The 20341-nt window shown below is 37.7% G+C and overlaps 1 pseudogene; it reads left to right on the forward strand.

Moving 5' to 3' along the window:
• Window positions 1-8456: 8456 nt before the first annotated feature.
• Window positions 8457-9841, forward strand: LOC122728766 (annotated as a pseudogene).
• Window positions 9842-20341: the final 10500 nt, after the last annotated feature.

Consider the following 20341-nt stretch of genomic DNA (forward strand, 5'->3'; position numbering starts at 1 on the left):
CTTTCTATCCCCATTAAGTTTTCTCCAGATATCTATCATATCTAACTTTTGTAACATCCTATTCACCTCTTTAACTTCTTTCTTATTTATTTTGTGGTTATATTTATCCAACTCTGAGAGGGGAAGGTTAAGATCCCCCACTAGTATAGTTTTGCTGTCTATTTCCTCTTATAACTAATTTAACTTCTCTGAGAATTTGGATGCTATACCATTTGGTTCATATATGTTTAGTATTGATATTACTTCATTGTCTATGGTACCTTTTAGCAAGATATAGTTTCTTTCCTTATCTTTTTAATTAGGTCTATCTTTGCTTTTGCCTTGTCTGAGATAAGAATTGCTACCTCTGCCTTTTTGACTTTAGCTGAAGCATAATATATTATGCCCCAACGTGTTGTCTTTATTCTGTGTGTATCTCTCTGCTTCAAATGTGTTTCTTATAAACAACATATTATAGGATTCTGTTTTTTAATCCACACTGCTATTCACTTCTGTTTTATGGAAGAGTTTATTCCATTCACATTCACAGTTATTATTACTGTCTTTTTCTCTATCCTATTTTCCCCATTGTTTGTACTTTTCTTCTTTCACCCTATTCCACCTCACCAGTGTTTTGCTTCTGATCACTGCCTCCATCAATGTTCCCTACCTTTTATCAGCTGCCCTACGTTTTCTTTCCCCTTTCCTCCTTTGCTTCTGCCCTTCCGCTATCAGTGTCCTCTTTTCCCCTTGCCCTTTTACTTCGCCAGAGGGTAAGCCAAATTTCTTTATCCAAATGAGTGTATATGTTACTCCCTCTTTGAACCAAATCTGATGAGAGTAAGGTTGAAACAATGCTCCCCCCTTCCTCTATTGTAATAGGGTTTTTGCACCTCTTCTTATGATGTAATTGACTCCATTCCACCTCCCCTTTCCTCTTCTCCTCATATACTCCTTTTTTCACCTCTTATTTTTCTTTGTATCATCATATAAAAGTCAATTTATACATATATCTTCTATGTATACTCCTATCTGCCCAAATAGAGGTACAGTTCTTAAGAGTTATAAGTATTATCTGGAGACGTAAACAGTTTAACCTTATTGAACAACTTTTTTTCCTGTTTACCTTTTTATACTTCTCTTGAGTCTTGTATTTGAAGATCATATTTTCTGTTCAGTTCTGGTCTTTTTTTTTTTTTTTTTTTTTTTTTAGTGAAGCAATTGGGGTTAAGTGACTTGCCCAGGGTCACACAGCTAGTAAGTGTGTGTTAAGTGTCTGAGACCAGATTTGAACTCAGGTATTCCTGACTCCAGGGCCAGTGCTCTATCCACTGCGCCACCTAGCTGCCCCCAGTTCTGGTTTTTTCATCAGGAAACATTGAAAGTCCCCCATTTCATTGAATATCCATATTTTCTCCTGAAAGATAATGAATGATCAGTTTTTCTGGGTAATTAATTCTTGGTTGCAATTCAAGCTCCTTTGCTTTTTAGAGTTTCATATTCCAAGCTTTCCAATCCTTTAATGTTGAAGCTTCCAGGTCCTGTGCAATCTGAACTGGCTCCATGATATTTAAATTGTTTCTTTTTGGCTACTTACAGCATTTTCTCCTTCACCTGATAATTCTGGAGTTTGGCTACAATATTCCTTGGATTTTTCCTTTTGGGGTCTCTTTCAGGAGGTGATCAGTGGATTCTTTCAATGATGATTTTATCCTCTGGTTCTATAATATCAGGGCAGTTCTCCTTGATAGTTTCCTGGAATATGGTGTCTAGACTCTTTCTGATCATGGCTTTCAGACAGTCCAAATAATTCTTAGATTATCTCCCTTGGATCTGTTTTCCAGGTCGGTTGTCTTTCTGATGATGTATTTCTTATTTTCTTCTATTTTCTCATTCTTTTGATTCTGTTTGACTGATTCTTGGTGTCTCACAGAGTCATTAGCTTGCATCTGCCCAAAACTAGTTTTTAAGGCATTATTTTCTTCAGTAAGCTTTTGTAACTCTTTTTCCATTTTGTCAACTTTTTTCCCCATTTGGCCATTTGTATTTTTTAAGGAATTGTTTTCTTCAGTAAATTTTTCTGCTTCCTTTTCCAAGCTGTTAACTCTTTTTTTCATAATTTTCTTATGTAACTCTCATTTCTTTTCCTATTTTTTTCTACCTCTCTTATTTGATCTTTTTTTTTTTTTGGTGAGGCAATTGGGGTTAAGTGACTTGCCCAGGGTCACACAGCTAGTAAGTGTCTTGCTTGATCTTTAAAATCCTTTTAGAGTGCCTCCAAAAAGATTTTTTGGCCTTGAGACCAATTTATCTTCCCCTTTGAGGCTTCACATGCAGGCATTTTAATAGTATTGTCCTCATCTGACTTTGTGTTTTGGTCTTTCCTGTCAACATAGAAGCTCTCATTGGTAAGGACCCCTTTCTGTTTCTTACTCATATTGTAGCCTATTATTTGACTTTTAAAGTTGAAGTCTGCTTCTGGGGCATCAGGGGCTACTTGTGCTGGGGCTTAGGGGCCTGTTGGCTGGCTTTCTGTTCTGAGGTCTCTGTGGCTTGTGGATTCCTCACCACCCTGGGCTTGTTCCCTGAACTGGGATGGCTTGGCCTAGTCACATCTGTCCTGTGGGTAATTTTCTAGCTGGCAGTTTTCCCTCTCAACCAGGGCTGGCAAGTCTCACAACTGGTCTGTTGCACCACCAGCCTGCTGAGACACAACCAAGGGGCCTCAGCTTCTAATCTGTGCTGTGGCCAAGAGCCTCTTGCTATCTTGCCCAGACCCCCTCCACACTTCACTGAGCTGGGCTGTGCTTTCCCTTTGCCCAAGTAAGACCAACTTTTCCTGAAGTCTTATAAATTATCCCAAGTTGTAAGATTGTGTCTCTCTGTCTTTTTGTAGCTTCTATAGTTCCAGAATCTGTTTAGAGGCTTGATTTAATGTTTTTTGAGGGAAACTCAGGAGATCTCAGGGTACTTCCTGGCTTCTTTCCACCCTCTTGGCTCTGCCCTACATTGTGCTATTTCTGTGAGTAATATCACTCATTGTCTCCTATCTTCTAGTTGCCATCTTTTATAATCCCCCAATTCTCATATCTTACCACATACCAATTCCGTTGTATCTCTATATCATACATTATTATAACACATCATATTATAACCCATCATATCATATGTCACGTCATGGAGTAGCTATAGTCTAAGCTATGGAATACTCTAGTGAAGAATCTTATTTTCATAGAAGAGATTATGAAACACCCTTCCTCTTGATAGAGAGCTAGAGTATTATAGGTGCAGAATTTTGTATACATTGTTAAGCATAGTTACTGTGTTTGTTAGTTTACTAAACTGTTTCCCTTTGTTATAAGAGAAGGTTTTAGGGGGGTTAAGATTATGAATATTGGGAGATGACAGTCAAATAAAATCCAAAGTGTATCAATAAGACTTTTTAAAAGTACTCCAAAGAAGTATCTAATAGGGAGAACCCTCTGAACATTAGCTTTATAATTGTTAGCCATAGAAAAGAAGGATTGGTTCCTGCTTCTCAATTCATTTAAAGCGTTGCATAGTGGGAAGAGCCTGTACTCAGAAGATCAAATTTCTAATCTTTGCATAACCTCCAATTTCTAATTAGTTGCATTTCTTTATGCAATTAATTTTTCTTTCTTGGACTTCAGTGTCCTCAACTAAAAAATGAGGAAATAAGACTTGATGATTGCCAATGTCCAAGTTAGCTATAAAATTATACCTTCTATGAATTCAATCAATGTTAGTGTTGTATGAGAACAACAGAACTTGGCCATGTCTGCCTGGGACCATGTTGCTGCCAGCAGAACAGCTATATGTATTATTATACAAAGACAGTTTTCTTTCCCTGTTTCCAAAAGACCCTTTGTCTTTAGCTGTTCACCAGAGACTTAGTAGGCAATGGAGTGTGGTGGTAGAGTATGGGCTAAAATGTAGAGAAGGGAGATAGATAGGGCTAGGGTTCATGAAAGTTAAAAGGCATGTGAACATTGATATGATATTGTGGATAGAAGTAAGGGTTTCAATTTGCAATGAAAGGAAATCTGGGAAAATAAGGGAGAGAATTTTTTAAAAAATGTCTTTTTCTTCCCCTGTTGGACCGTGTTAAATTCTGACTGGGAGGAATAAGTAGCACCTGGGAAGTCAAAGAAATTTGAAAAGCAAGGAAATTTATGAGCCTCTTGACCTCCAGTACAAATGAGAAAGCTCTGATAAATGATGGGAGAGGGAATGCACTCTGTGCTCCTTTGGAAGTAGAGGAAAGGGAAGAAAAAAACCTTTCTATGAAAGCTACAACAGCAAGAGAAAACAAAAAGAAGTAAAGTGACTACTATCCAGTAAACATACATATAAATTTAAACTGTACAATATACTAAAAGCAACATGGCCTCTTGCTTTCTAGATATGGAGGTATAATTGCTCTGGGTTCTATTACATATTTTTCTATTATAGTCTGTTCTCAAATATTTGTTGCTTTTTTATGAGACAAGATTGATGCTGAACATCATATTTAACCTTTGTGAGGTGATACTCTTCTCTACATCTAAAAGTATTCTTTTATTCATTCTCTTGCTGAATTCTAAGGCAATAAAGAGGTATATTTTGATGTTTTCTCATTAGTTACTGAAAGTGCAACATATCGTGTTTAATCAACTAGCTGTGAGTTAACACCTAGTTTATAAAAAGTGATTTACTGGAGAAACCTCTTTCTCCATAAGTATTCATTCATAACTCTATCTCTCTACATATATGTGTATACACACATACATGCATACACATATATGTATGTATGTATACTTTTCTTATCTCCTAAACTTAATAAAGTGGCCCAGGTCACAAAAATGTATCAGGCTAAAGGTTCTGTACTAATCTGTATTGGAATCAAGCCAATGCTAGTCTACTGAACTTGTAGGCTGAGTGAGGTTGGGAGATGCAGTTCTAACAAAATAAAGCAGTGTAAGAAACAAAAATACCCCAATATAGAAAATTATTTACATCAGGGAGAAAGAACACAGCTAGAGTCACTTCTAACTGGTGCTTTTCATGACTTCTTCTTAGCTTCAGAAATAGTCTTACCGTTCAGCTCTCAAACTGTTATTTTTTTCCTCAAGAATTCTTTTTGCATTTCTTTGAAAGACAGACTTAAAACAGTTCTCTCAGGAAAGAAATTCTCTTAGTCTTTTCACTCTCTCCTCTCAGAATCTCTGTTCATCCCTGACTGGAAGACCTGAGTTTAAATCTTACCTCAGACATTCATTAACTGTATGTCCCTAGACAAGTCACCTCTCTATGCTTTATTTTTTCAGTCATTTTTCCCCAATTTTGTCCAACTCTTTATGACCCCATTTGGGGTTTTCTTGGCAAAGATGCTGGAGTAGTACGCCATTTCCTTCTCCAGATCAATTTGTAGATGAGGAAACTGAGGCAAAGAGTTAAATGATTTGCCAAGGGTCACACAGTTAATAAGCATCTGAGGCCAGATTTGAAGTCAAGAAGAAGAGTCATTCTGACTCTAGGTCTAGCACTCTATCTACCATCTGGTACCATCTGGCTGCCTATGAGTTTACTCATCTACAAAATTAGAGGTTTGGACTAGATAACCTTTGAGTTCTCTTGAGGCTTTAAATCTAAACCCATGATCCTTTGATAGGTAACTCCAAAATCACGGTTAAATTTTCAAGCTCCTAAGATTTTCCTTATAATGCAATGTTAATCCATTACAGTTTTCCCTATTAGAAATGCAGTACTCAATGCACTGTTGGTGGAGCTGTGAAGTGAGCCAACTTCACAGAGTAATTTGGAACTATGCCCAAAGCGCTATTAAACTGTGCATACCCTTTGATTTAGCAATACCTCTACCAGGTCTATATCCCAAATAGATAAAAGGGGTGGGGAGAAGGACCTATTTGTACAAAAATATTTATAGCTGCCCTTTTTGTAGTGGCAAAGAATTGGAAATTGAGGGGATTTTGGGGAATAGTTGAACAAGTTGTATATGATTATGGTGCAATACTATTGTGCTATAAGAAATGATGAGCTAGATACTCTCAGAAAAACCTGGAAAGACTTACATGAACTGATACAAAGTGAAGTGAGTACAACCAGGAGAACATTGTACACAGTAACAGCAATACTATATGATGATGATGAATCGCGAATGACTTATTTATTCTCATAAATATAATGATCCAAGACAATTTCAAAGGACTCATGATGGAAAATGCTATCTACCTCCAGAGAAAGAATGGATGGATTCTGATTATGTAATGAAACATACTATTTTTCACTTTCTGTATATTTTTCTTGTTTTCCCCCTTTGGGTCTGTATCTTCTTTCACAACATGACTAATATGGTAATATTTTTTTCATGATTAAACATATATCACCTGTATTAAATTGCTTACTATCTCAGAGAAGGGAAAGGTATGGGAAAGAGAGAGAAAATTTGGAACTAATTTTTAAAAAAATGTTAATAATTGTCTTTACATGTAACTAGGGAAACCAAAATGCTATTAAAAAAAATTCCTTAGTCACTGTATGAGATGCCTTTGAAGATGGCATTTCATGTATATTGTTTGATAACTGTTCAAAACATTATCACAGAACACTTATGGATATTCTTTAACAATCAGGTTAATTTACTCTTCAAGGCAATAAAGGAGATTTAAGAATACTTACAGGGAGAGAATAAACTACATTTTAACAAGTTTGGGTCAGTCACCCAAATTTGCTACCTTGAATTCATTTTTGATTCTTTATTCTATATCACCCACCAAATTCAGTTTGTTGCTGTCTTATCAATAATATTTTTTCATCATCTCTTGTCATTTCTTTTCATTCTACTCACCATCACTAGTCATTATCCTAGTTTTGGCCTGCATAAACTCTCACCCCTATTATTTCAGTAGCTTCCTCATCGTTCTTTCTTCTTCAAGACTTTCCACTTTCCATTTCATTAATCACATAGTTGCCAAAGGAATTTCCCTAAAGCACAGGTCTAACTATGTCATTCCTGTATTCAATAAACCCCAAACACTTCCTAATACATCTGGGGGTCAAATACAAATTCCTCTGTTTGACATTTAAAAGCCTACACAACTTGGTTCCAATAAATATTTCCAGGCTAAATATATATTGCTTACCACCATTCCTTTAATGGTCCTTCCAAACTGGCCTTATTGATCTATCTCCCATTGACACTCTTTCTTTCATCTCTGTGCTTTTGCCCTAGATAGAAATGGAGTTAACAAGCATCACTTTTTTTCTGGGAAATTTGGCTGAGAAAGAGAAGAGAAATATAGGATGAGAGTTTGGTTGGGTATAATGATGTTTTTTTTAAAAAGATGGGGATATTTGGGTGTTTGTAAAGTAGAGAAGGAAACAGTAGATAAAAAGAGACTGAAGATGTGGGGACAAGGAACAATTAAGAGGCCAATCAGTTAAAGAAGAAGAGGATACACGATACATACACATACATGCATTCATACTTACATACATACACACATACATACACAGTTACAAATTATATATACATATGTAGATATGTGTGATCTAAATGAAGTATATATCTTCATGTATATTTCTGCGTTTATGTACTTGAATGCTTTTGTTAGTGCTTATTAAATTTGTGATAAAAATGGTGCCATTCAAGTACCCATTAACTAAATACCTCAAAGATATAAATACATAAACATATATGTAAAACCATAAACTTTATTTACAATATTTCTAATGTTTGTATTAACTTTAACAAGATGATAACAAAAGTATCTTCTTGTGTAATTTTTTTCATTCCCTTCTGTCCTTTTTTCATCTTTGTTGCATTTTTCTTGATTTTACTACCTCTCATGTTGTCAAAAACTAGACTGTAATAAATGTGTTTGTTAAGTCAATAAGAATTTGGCATTCCTTAATCTAGTTTTCATTCTACTTTTCTGGCAAAATTTTTGCAGTCCTCCGACAAGGTAGCAAGGGTAATTGCATAAGTGTTTGACATGCCTACTCTGCTATACACAGGCTGTCCCTACTCTAAACAGTTACAGATAATGATAGTTTAGGGGAAAATGAGTGTGATCATCTAGAAACCAGCACAGGTAGGTGACATAGTCGATAGAGTGAGAGGCCTCAATTCAGGAAGACTCTTCTTCTTGAGTTAAATCCAGCTTCACTCTTACCAGCTGTGTGGCCTTGGGTTAGTCTCTTAACCCTGGCCTCCTCAGTTTCCTCAACTGTAAAAATGAGCTGGAGAAGGAAATGGCAAACCACTCCAGTGTCTTTGCCAAGAAAACCCCAAATTGGGTCACAAAGAGTTGGACATAACTGAAATCACTGAACAACAAGCAACAGAACTTGAGAGTTGAGTAAATATAGTAGTAGGCTAATCTAGAACTGGGTGGTTTAACTCTACTGTCATGATAGGTGGGGTGTCCAAAGCAAGATTTTGAATACTGGGTGACATGGATTGGTAGTTAATATATAGTTTGTGGGATTCTGCATTGGGGGAATTGAATGACTTTATGTAAAGTAACAAAAATGATAATGACCTGCAGTCAGGAATTAAGTCAACAATGGCTGCCTGGTCACCATGTGATGTTAAAGCAAAGCTAAAAAGAGATACAAGAGTTTCCATGGACTTTTTGTGGTTTCTGTACTATATCACTGCCTCATATTTATATCCAAGAAGGTATATTCTTTCATTGGCATTTGATTGTGGTCATCAGATCAACATGCATTTATTTAGTACCAACATTGTACAAACTTGAGCTTTTCTTGAAAAGTATCCAATGAGCAAGTGGAGGATACATAATACTCTAGGTCTGTTTAGAATTTATCTTTTGTAATTAAGACTTTTGACTGGTAATGTTAACTCTCCTTTGTCCTCTAGTTCTCAGAAGAAACAGAGGACTGAATGGTGGGAAATCACTCTGGAGTCATCAGATTTTTATCTGAAAGGCTTTTCTGGCTCTCCAGAGTTCCACCACACACTCTTTGCCATATTCTTCTCCTTTGTGATTTTAATGGGAAATGTAGTAATCGTTGTCATTGTCTGTGTTGATCACCAACTACTCTCCCATGTATTTCTTCCTTGTTCACCTGTCTCTCCTGGGCATCCTGATGACTTTAACTATCATTCCTCCTATGTTGGGGGAGGGGGGCTTGTTAATGCCAAAAATCTGGATCATATCTTTTTCAGTTTGTGCCCCTCAACTCTTCTTATGCCTCTCTTTGGGGACAACAGAATTTGTATTATTTGGAGCAATGGCAATAAATCATTATGTAGCAGCCTGTAATCTCCTGAGGTACGATATCATCATAAACAGTCAAGTTTGTCTCTGGGTGGTGATTTTGTCTTGGGTATTTGAGTTTCTTTTTGAAATCTGGCTAGTCAATGCTAGTTTTCAACTCTCCTACAGATCAATTCTTGTAAACCAAGTGAGAGAGAAGGCTATTGCTCAAGCTTTCCTGTGATGACAATTTTTTCCCCCAGAGTTTATTCTCTTCTTGATGTCTATTGTATTCTCTTTGACTATTTGCTTTCCACTATCTTTTCCTATAGCTATATAATCTCTACCATTTTAAAGATCCCTTCTTCCCCTGGCCAGAAGAAGGCCTTCTCTAACTGTGTCTCCCACTTCACTATTGTGGTGATAAGTTATGGCACCTGCTTGTTTCTCTTTGTGAGGCCCAAGCAGACCCAGGCAGCTGAGTATACATAACAAGATTATCTCCCTGATAGCTTCAGTGGTAACCCCATTCCTCACACCCTTCATTTTCAGTCTGCAGAATGATAAAGTAAAAGAGGGTCAGAGATGGGGTGAAATGCTGCTGTCATCTTTTTTAAGACATAGCCCTCTTCTAACAGAGGTTTCAATGGATACTGCATGCCTTTTGATTTATTGAATCCTGAATGTTCAGTCTTTAAGAGAGTTTCTTGTAATAATCAAATAGGATTGAGTTCTCTTGCCCTTGGGAATGTTCAAAGCAAGTATCATAGGCATGTTCCCCGTCTCTTAGTGTCTTTGTTCCCCATTGGCATCAATTTCATTGTTTTGTGATTGCTGAAATGCCATTCAGTTTCTGAGGAGCTTAATATGGGGGCAGAATTTGATCCTGCTTATGAACTGAAGAAAGGAGAGGAAGAGGAGAATTTCTGGTAAGAACTAAGAGGGCTGTGTCTGATGCATTAATTCATCTTTCTCCCTAAATTGATTTCCTTTATCAAATCTTGGCAACCAGAACCCTAAAACTGTAAATGGTAATTAGTTCCAGACCATGTTTTTACCCTAAGTCCTTCAAATTCTATATTACAGTCTCTGGAGAGCTCTTGACAAATGGATATATCAGCTTGGATGAACTGGTGGAGAACAAAGTAAAATGAATCAGAATGTATGTGTGTGTGTGTGTGTGTGTGTGTGTGTAGGGGTGTATACAGTAACTACAATAATGCTCCTGAAAATAATAGAGAAGTTCAACTGAACTCAGTTTAATGGAAATGGCCACTGTTACTTCCAGAGGACAAGCTGAAACCCATTTCTCTTCTTTCTACAGAGAAGTGATGAATTATGGGGGCTGAATTTTTCATATATTGTCAGATGAGGCCACCACATTAATTGGCTTTGCTTAAGTGTTTTGCTTTGTGATAAGGTAGAGGGGTGTGTGTGTGTGTGTGTGTGTGTGTGTGTGTGTGTGTGTGTGTGTATGAGCATGTTTCTGTACTTTTGCAGAAAGCTAAAGCATAAAAAAATGGCTTCCAAATTTTTTGATCATACAACCCCCATTTATTGGCAATTGCTAGCCTTACTAATAAATATGTAGTGCTCAGAACTTTGTCTCTCAGTTTACCTTAATTTCTACCAAGACAGTGAGCATCCCCTGATATATGTATATAATTTGTAAATTATGTCTGTATTACTGTATTAATAATTATGCACATATAAATACCAGACAAAAATTACAATGAGATAAACATGGAATATATTTTGACAATATTTAATGTATTAATGGTATAAAATATCCAATTTCACCAAAACATTATTAATGACAAATAATGAGAGCAATGTGACAGAATATACTTTATTATTTCTGAAAATTTTGGCTTGCGTTGTAGCAATATGAAGATCTGTTTCTAAATTTAGTCTATTTCATTACTTAATATTAAAGGCTGAAAAAGATAGCTTGCAAAGATCCAGATAGAAGCATTAATAAATGAAAAGTACTTGTGAAAAGCCCTCTGTGTGTATTGAGCACTGTGCTAAGTACTGAGGATATAATAACAAAGGCTAGACCTTCAGAGCCCTCATTTAGCTTATATTCTATTCTAATCAGGGAGACAGTACATATAGAAATATGGTTACCTAGGAAGGGGTCTTGGAATTTACAAAACCTATTGAAACATTTCATTTGGAAGATTGTTAAATAGATTAAATTTTTTTCCAAGTTTTTAAAGTGTGTAGATATGGGAATTTGAAAGGTAAAACACTGAGATTGTTTTCAGCAATCCAAAGAGGAGAAAAGAAGTATCTGGAAAGAAAATTTGCTTGTTCTAGGCTAGGCTTGATTTGAGCCAGAGCCCTGGTTATTTAGGTTCAATATTGGACTAAAATAAGATACTTGTAGGTGTGAGGGCCAAAATATGATATACGGATCATTATTTGGGGTGACTCACCTTAATGTTGGGGTCCTGGAAATATGAGGGACTCTTTTAGGTTTAATCTCTCCTTTAAACTTTCCTTTTTATATATTCCTCCTAGGCCAATAAGAAAAGGAGCCTCTGAGCTTTAGTTCATAAAGGATCAGATTTTATTACTTGCCCAAGATTACATAGTTAGTAAGATGTGAGGACAGATTTGAACTCATTTTCCTGACTCCAGGTCTGGCACTCTATCTACTGTGCCACCTAGGTACCCCAAGATTTAGACTAGTTTTTCTTTAAAAGGCATTAAGACTATCCTCAAGATTTGAATAGCTAAGAGGACCAAAGGTTCAGGCTGTTGGCATCATTTCTTGGTAGGCTGAGTACAAAACAGCCATGAAAAGTTCCAGGAATTCTCTAATGCTTGGCTGGAAGAAAATTATGGTCAACTCAGGAAGACATTGGTCCAGCTGAATCAATTCAAGGTATCCTCAATGCATATCCTTGCTGATTATCTTTCCCCTGCTGTTATGGCTAAGTTTCCTTTTATTAAATGTAGAATGACCTAATGACCTATGTGGTCCTGGGCAAGTCATTTAATCCTGTTTTCCTGCCTTACTTTCCCCATCTGTAAAATGAGTTGGAGAAGGAAATAGCAAACTAAGGTAGCATCTTTGCCAAGAAAACCCCAAGTGGGGTCATGAAGAATCAGACGACTGCAATGACCGAAGAACTAAAACTTGTGTAGTGGTAGAGGGGAGTATATTTCTACTAGGACAGTGATCACAAGTGAAAGATGCTGCAGAGAGGATGACGACTGAAATAAAATGATCAGATTTGATAATTAAGACATCATTGATAATTTCAGAGAGAGGAGGTTTAGTTGATTTAGGAGTCAAGGATTATGAGGAGGCTGAGAACCTGGGAGAAAGGAAGTTTGACTATGTTTTTGATGGAAATAAGGAAGTTCAGAAGAGGGGTGGATTTAGGGAAAGAGAATGTAATGAGATCTAGGGTGTACATCACAACCTATCTTTTCATACTCATCCTGTACTATTCATTCCCACCCCCCAGGAAAACAACAAGAGATGGGGAAGACTGGAGGAATATTGAGGTATAATGAGTGAAAGGAATGACGTGGTTAGTCATGTTCAAAATAACCCAAATGATTGGCTATTTCTGGGAGAATAGAACACAACCCATTTCCCCACTTGCTGATTGGCTGACATCCATACAACTCTGGGGTCAGGCTATGGTTTCCTTGAGATCAGAATAGTGCTCCAACATTGGAGAACACTGCCATAATAATCAAAAGGAAAAAAATAACTTTTTTTTCCATGTAAATCTTAACCACCTGACTTGGTATCTACTCTCACAATTCCTACCCTGTGCTTTTAACTTATAAATCTCTTTTTCTCTTACTCATTGGCAATAGTAGTTTCTGCCTAAGCATGCACATTATAGGTACAACAGAAGGACCCCAGGGCATCCCATTTGTTTGATGCTAAGGCTCTTGTCTTCAGTGCATTTTGGGAAAGTATCTTCTGATTTTTATACTCTTTCATCAAGGAACTGGTTTTTAGAGCTAGGAAAAGGATGAAGGACGATAATATTGAAGGTAAATCAGTAGTTAGATCTGATGTAGGGCTAAAAGAAAGGGGAAAAGTTATCCCTTTTACCCAACTTGAGAAAGATTGGGTAGGAACATCTCATTCCTTGAAAAGGAAAATTAGTTTTTCCTTCTTTTCCCTCATGAGAAAAAGAGTGGAGGGACTGAGACCCTCCCAACAATAAAATGATTAGTCTTTGCTCATTGTATCTTCTGTCCTGATTCTTATCTCCTTCCCATCTCCCCCAGCACCCACCCAGATAAGCAGCTTTATGGTTTTCCTTGACTCTTTAAATTTCCTCACTAGTCACTCACCTAGCCCTGCCTTCATCTCCATTTCCCAGATTGACTGCATGCTCTAGAATCTCCATTCCACCCCCACCCCACCCCACTAATATCAATTCCTTTTCCTTCATGAACCTGAGGTATTAATTTCATTAGCTCATTCTCCTAATCTAACAGAATAACTAACTGAGAGTCACATACTTCTTAAATCTCCTGGGAGTATTTGATCAGTAACTTAAAACAACTATGTAAAAGATGGCATTTCAGGCAGCATGAGGGAAAATATCTGGGGAATATTTCCCACCTTGAGTTGTACACCTTAGCCTTGTCCATTGAACCAGAAGCTAAGGGATGGGAAAGGGTTCTTTTCAGATTGGGCTGAAATGTCTTGGTTGGGGACCTGAGGAAAATAATAGTTTGGGTTTGGCTGGCTGGGGGAGCTCTACGAGGGCAGACTTTGGTTCAGATTGTGAAGTCTGTCTGGCTTTCTATCTAGCACCACCCTGTATTTTTTTACTTCTTTGTTTGATCCCTCAACCTTTTTGCTTTCCATTTTATGTATGACCTTTCTACTTCAACTTTACTATGTTCCAGTACATTTTTCTGTGCCCTTCTTTTAATTTCTTAGAATTCGCTAAACCACCCAATGCCATTCATTAAGATCTCCATTCAAGTAGACCACATTTAGGAATGCAATCTGATGAAAGTAATTCACATAGTAAGAATGGCTAATTCACCTGGTATGAATGACTCATAACTTTCTCCATTATCATTCTCTGAGAATGTTTTCTTATTAACCTAACTGAATTTCTAATTTAAAAAAGTTAAAGTAGCAGAAGGGAAATATTCTGGTGCAAAGGCCTTTCCCTCATTTAGCACTTAGGAAGCACTTTTTTGTAACTGTTTCTCTCCCCTTTGTCCCCAGATACCATAGGCTCAAGGCGGGATACTTAGAAATGTAGCTCATAGTCCCTCAGTGACATATTTTCTTTTACTGATTAAGCAGAGGATACAACTTGTTCAAAGCAAATACATTCAAAGAAATAGCATAGAAAGAAAAGTGGAAATAGAAAATTTCCACCATAAACTCCCGAAAGATAGATAGATAGATAGATAGATAGATAGATAGATAGATAGATAGATGGAGATAGATATGGATATAGATATGGATAACAGATATAGATATAGACCATCAAAGGGGAGGAATGGTAAGGTACAATAAATTCTTAATGGAGAGACAGAGAGAGAGAATTTATTTGATTTTCACAGAGGATGTGATGAATATGGCCAATGAGTATGCATTAGGATGCACATTAAGCACATGTGTATGTATCATGGGGAAACACATGTCAGAAGTTGGGGGCCACCCACAGGTGTCATTGTTATTCTTCTAGGCTTTCCCCTTTGGGACTGTTCCATCACCACTGTCCCAACTGGGTATCCCATGATATTTCTGCTGCTTCTTGACTTTATCTTCTAGGCTGCTCTGGGCATTGCCACCAACTAGGATTCAGCTGGAATCCTTACTTGAGATGCTACCTCTTCCTTGTAAGAGGAGTAGATAACACCTGACATTTTTAGGACTTATAGACCAAGGACAAAGCTTCAGATCTTTTGGATACATAGGGTCAACATATACTCACTCCTTAGGTTAAGAAAAAGTGAGTCACTACATAAGAAGAGATATACTTGTCAGTTTCCAGAGTTTTAGCCTCCAAAGGCCAAGGTGATTTGTAGATCACCCAGGGAGCCAATTAGAACTCGGGCATTTTCTGTCCTTTAGAACTCACTTCCTCCTACAGGCAGGCCTCACATCCTTGACCCTGTGATGAAATAATGAGATTTAGCAGATACTCAAAGACCCACCTGGAGATTAATCTAGACTGATTGAATCAAGTGAGAGTGATTAACTGCTGATTAGCCTACTTCACATTAACTGGATTGTAATCACACCTTGAGAACACCATCAGAACCAATGGATTTGGATGACGCCAACCAATCAGCTTGAAGCAGTGTGTAAGGACCGCCTCTGTTCCAGACCTATAAAAAGCTTCCACAATCAGTTTGCTGGACAGAGTTCCTGATTGAAGCAGGCTTGTGGTAGAGGACTTGAGGAAGAACCAGACCAGGCTGGAACTCTAGGCTAAATAGGCTTTTTTCTTAACTTTCTGAACTCCATGGGAATATCTGTATGCTTTAATAAATGTTTAATGCCCAAGGACTGGTGCTAAAGCTTCTAATTTAAGGCAACCACAATTTAGATTTTAAACATCACAACCTCAAGGTTCTGTCTGACTTAGGGTTACTCAGTTAGAGTGACATTAGCTCCTACTTGCTAACATGAACTTTCCTTTAAGCCATTTTGGGGCTACCATGAAGAACTATAAAGAACTGTATGGGTTTGAGACATTGTAGGTTCCTTCAGTCCCTCAAGATCTTTTGAGTTTTGATAATGTATATGAATGAAATTAGAATGAAGGAGGGATGAGGGAAAAGGGGGGGGCGGGGCTTCTGTGAGGCTCTAGTTTTTTGTTCCAGAATTTTTCCTTTTACAGAATGTATGACTGGCTATAACTTCTAAGTTTTGAGTCACCCTCCTCTTAAATCTTAATACAGAATGGTTGCTCTCATATATTACTGAATTGAGAAAGGAAAAAGCTGTAGTCCAGGAGAAAAGAAAACAAATTCTCCTTTCCTTTCTCTGCCTCTCTCTCTCTCTCTCTCTCTCTCTCTCTCTCTCTCTCTCTCTCTCTCTCTCTCTCTCTCTCTCTCTCTCTCTTCCCATGCTTCAACCTTCTTTTCTTTTGAAGGGAAAGGCTAAATCATTTCCTTGCTTCCCCTTTTCCTGTTATCTTCCTGTTTGGAACCCGAAACTCAGGCTCATTTATCTTCCATCTTCAATGAAGGTAAATAAACTTCCACCTGAGAGGCAAGGGGTTAAATATCTTTCCCATGGTAATAAAGCTAGTTTGTGTCAAGGGCAACACTTCAACCACTTTAAACAATCAACATGTGCCAGGTGCCTAACAAGTTGCTGAGCAGGTAAATAAAAAGCATGAAACAATCCCCTCTCAAAAGGAAATTACTTCATAATGGAAAATACAACAAAATGCATATATAAGTATAGACAGAAAAAATATAAAGAGAATAAATAAAAATACAGAATTAGTCAATTAAAGGACAGTTTGAGAGGAACAGCACTAGCAGTTGGTGGGATCAGGAAAGGTTTCAGTATAAGGTGGTGCATGAGCTATATCTTTATGAAAGGAATTCTAGAAAGCAGAGATGAGGACAATAGAAATTGGCCAGTGAAAAGGCCTAGAGACAGGAAATACAGTGGGGAATAGAGAGGAACATTTGGCTGGTTCCCTGAGTGAAGGACAGGAAGTAAAGTACACTGAGGTTGGGAAGATACGTTGGGGCAAGTTCGTGAATGATTTTTAACAGCTTAATTGAGAAGTTTATATTTATTTTATCCTAGAGGCAATGGGGAACTACTGGAATTTGTTAAGTGGAGGGGGGGGTCACATGGTCAGATCTGTACTTGATGAAAACCCCACTGGCTGCTGTATGAAGGATAACAGACCTGAGGTAAGCAAACTAATGAGGAGGCTGTTGCAACAATTTAGGTGAAAGGTGATGAGAACTTGAACTAAAATTGTGGCTGTATGAGTAGAAAGGAGGGATCAGATGGAAGAAATGTTGTAAAGGAAAGAAAGACAACATCTGGTAACTAATTACAATATGTGGAGTGAGGGAGAGTGAGGGTTTTGAGGATCATGCTGAATTTATGAAGATGGGAGATTAGAAAAATGGGGCTGCTTTCAACTGACACGAAAAAATGAGGGGAGGGTGTGGGGAGAATGACAATGAAATTTTTAGATATGCTGAGTTTGAGATACTAATCAATCGTAAATATTTATTAAACACCTACTATGTGCTAGGCCCTAATCTAAACTCAAAGAAAGGGAAAAGATTGTCCCTGCCCTTGAGAAGCTCACAATCTAATGGGAGATACCTTTAGGACATACAATTTTGAAATATCCAGTAAACAACTTGGGATGTGGCACTGAGGTTTGGAAGCCTGAGGTAGTTGTTGCTGACTCCTTGTAGGCTTATTTTTTGTTTGTTTGTTTAGTTTGGTTTGGTTTGGGGGTTTTTTTGTACTTAAGCTGACAGGGAGCTCTATCAATGGATTGAGTCATAGCACCCTGAGCCAGATAAGTTCAAGCATGCTTTCCTTTAAAGGAAAAATTATATGCAAATATGGCTCCAGGAAACCAACATATATATTTTTAATAAGAGAAAATGGATTCAAATACCAACTTGGGCAAAATAAGGAATGATGGGGGCAGCTAGGTGGCGCAGTGGATAGAGCACCAGCCCTGGAGTCAGGAGGACCTGAGTTCAAATCCGGCCTCAGACACTTGACACTTACTAGCTGTGTGAGCTTGGGCAAGTCACGTAACCCCAAATGCCTCACCAAAAAAAAATAAGGAATGATTTTGGGGGGTCCAGTTTCTTCATCTTTAAAATGAAGGTGGTTGGATAAAATGACTCCTAAGGTTTATTCCAGCCCTAACTTTATGATCCTGTGGTTTTTGTGAAAAATTAAATAACAAAACAGGATATATCACAAGGTAGGACATTATTTTTAATGAGTAATATTAAATATTAATTCAAACGATTAAAATATCAGTATGGGCTGAAGCAGGTTTTGAACACTTGATGGAGGAGGAGGGATCTGAGGTGAACCATGAAATTTGGGTTTGGTTTTGGATAGGGAGAAAGGAGGAGGCAATGAGGAAGGTTGAGCAATGCAAGCTGCAGTATGAGAGGTGGTAAAGCACAAGATTCATGGGACAGTGAATAGACCAATTTCCTTAAAGTGAGATTGTATAGGTAAGTACTGAGAGACAAGTCTAAGAAGACATGTAAAGACCATAGTTTGAAAGGATTTGAAAATCCCACTAAAGAATTTAATTTAATTTTTTAGATATAAGAAAGATGGGGGCAGCTAGGTGGCGCAGTGGATAAAAGCACTGGTCTTGGATTCAGGAAGACCTGAGTTCGAATCTGACCTCCGACACTTGACACTTACTAGCTGTGTGACCCTGGGCAAGTCACTTAACCCCAACTGTCTCACCAAAAAAAAAAAAAAGTAGATATAAGAAAGATTTTGAAGATTTTTCAGCAAAGGAATATCAGGATTTTAATCATACCTTCATTCCTTAGAAGCCTACAAACAGGTCAGTAGCTCTCAGTATGACTAATAATCAAACTCCAAAGGGAAAGGGGTAACAAATGGGGGGGTCAGAGGCAAGGGGGAGAGATTGAGTGGGAACCGGACCACCTTAAAAAAGATTAAGGTAAAGTAACTGAAAAACCATGGGACTGAGCAGAAGAGGGAAAACTCCCTCTTTGCATCTGCTGTTCTGCCTCATTTCAACATCAGAACAAGTTGCATCTTCCAAGATAAACTCATCACTTCTAATCTCCATGCTACCAACTCAAGCTTGATTGATACCATCTCTTTCAGCCTCCTCTCCTTTCTGATTGGAAGGCTAGGAGATGGAGTACCAAATTTCTCCTCATGCCTTCCTTTATAGAAGGAAGAAACTAGACTCAGCTCACTCCACTTTGCATCTGCTGTTCTGTCTGATTTCAACTCCATGGAACAAGATGCCCCTGTGCCAGGTACCCCCGGGTATTTTCTCCCACCCCTGCTTTCCTAACTTCTTTTGTATACTGCCTCTCCACATTCAATTGTAGGTTTCTTGAGGTTAGATAGTCTTTATTATTATTATTATTTTTGTGGGGCAATGAGGGTTAAGTGACTTACCCAGGGTCACACAGCCAGTAAGTGTCAAGTGTCTGAGTCAGGAATACTCTTGGGGAAGTAGAAATAAAGAGAGAGTAAGGAAAAGAGGAGGGCTGCCCATAGCATTCCGATTATTGAACTTTTTTCTTGAGTCCCTTGCTAAAACAACTTCATCATAAGCAACCACAGCAGCTTTCAGTATTAACTTTGCACAAACCAACCCAGGGAGGTAGGTGGACAATGCACTAACCAGTCAGGACACACACTGCACTGAGACAGTGTTCTCTAGGAAATCTTGGACCATTTGTTATTATCTCCTATCATGGGTAAGTGTTTTCTTCACTAACTCCCTTTGTGAAAAAGGGATACCCTATGAAATAGGGTAAAGGTACGAGTCTCTAAGTCTGGTTTTGGATGGGTTGAGATAGCCTTCTTCTAGTGTGGGTCTTCCATTATCTCATATTCCTCCTCTGGGGAAACAATTTTATAGTTTCCTTCACCATCAAGTGCAATAACAAATGATAAATATAAATGTTAAAAGAATGCAGAAAAAAGGGGCCATGAGCAAGTATTTAATAACAGGTATGAATCCTAAGTGTACCCCTATTTTGTGGATATCAGAAAATCTTTTTTTAACCTTTTAAATGGTGAAAAAAACAAGTCCATCATTCAAGGACCTCACATTCTAAAGGTAGAGACAACACAAAAAAACTAGATCTCTCTCTCTCTCTCTGTCTCTCTCTCTCTGTCTGTCTCTCTGTCTCTCTCTGTCTCTCTCCACACATATATGTGCATATGCATATATACACATAGGCTTATATATGTATATATTTATATGGTTATAGAGAATATAGATAGGAGATAATCTCAAAGGGGAGAGTATTAACAGCTGGTATGGTGGTAGGGAGACTTAGAAAGGGCTTTTGAAGAAGGTGATTTTTAAGCTGAGATTTGGAGGAATCCAGAGAAACTAAGAGGTGAAGATAAGGAGTGA

This window comes from Dromiciops gliroides, chromosome 5, assembly GCF_019393635.1.
Source record: "Dromiciops gliroides isolate mDroGli1 chromosome 5, mDroGli1.pri, whole genome shotgun sequence".
NCBI classification, from domain to species: domain Eukaryota; kingdom Metazoa; phylum Chordata; class Mammalia; order Microbiotheria; family Microbiotheriidae; genus Dromiciops; species Dromiciops gliroides.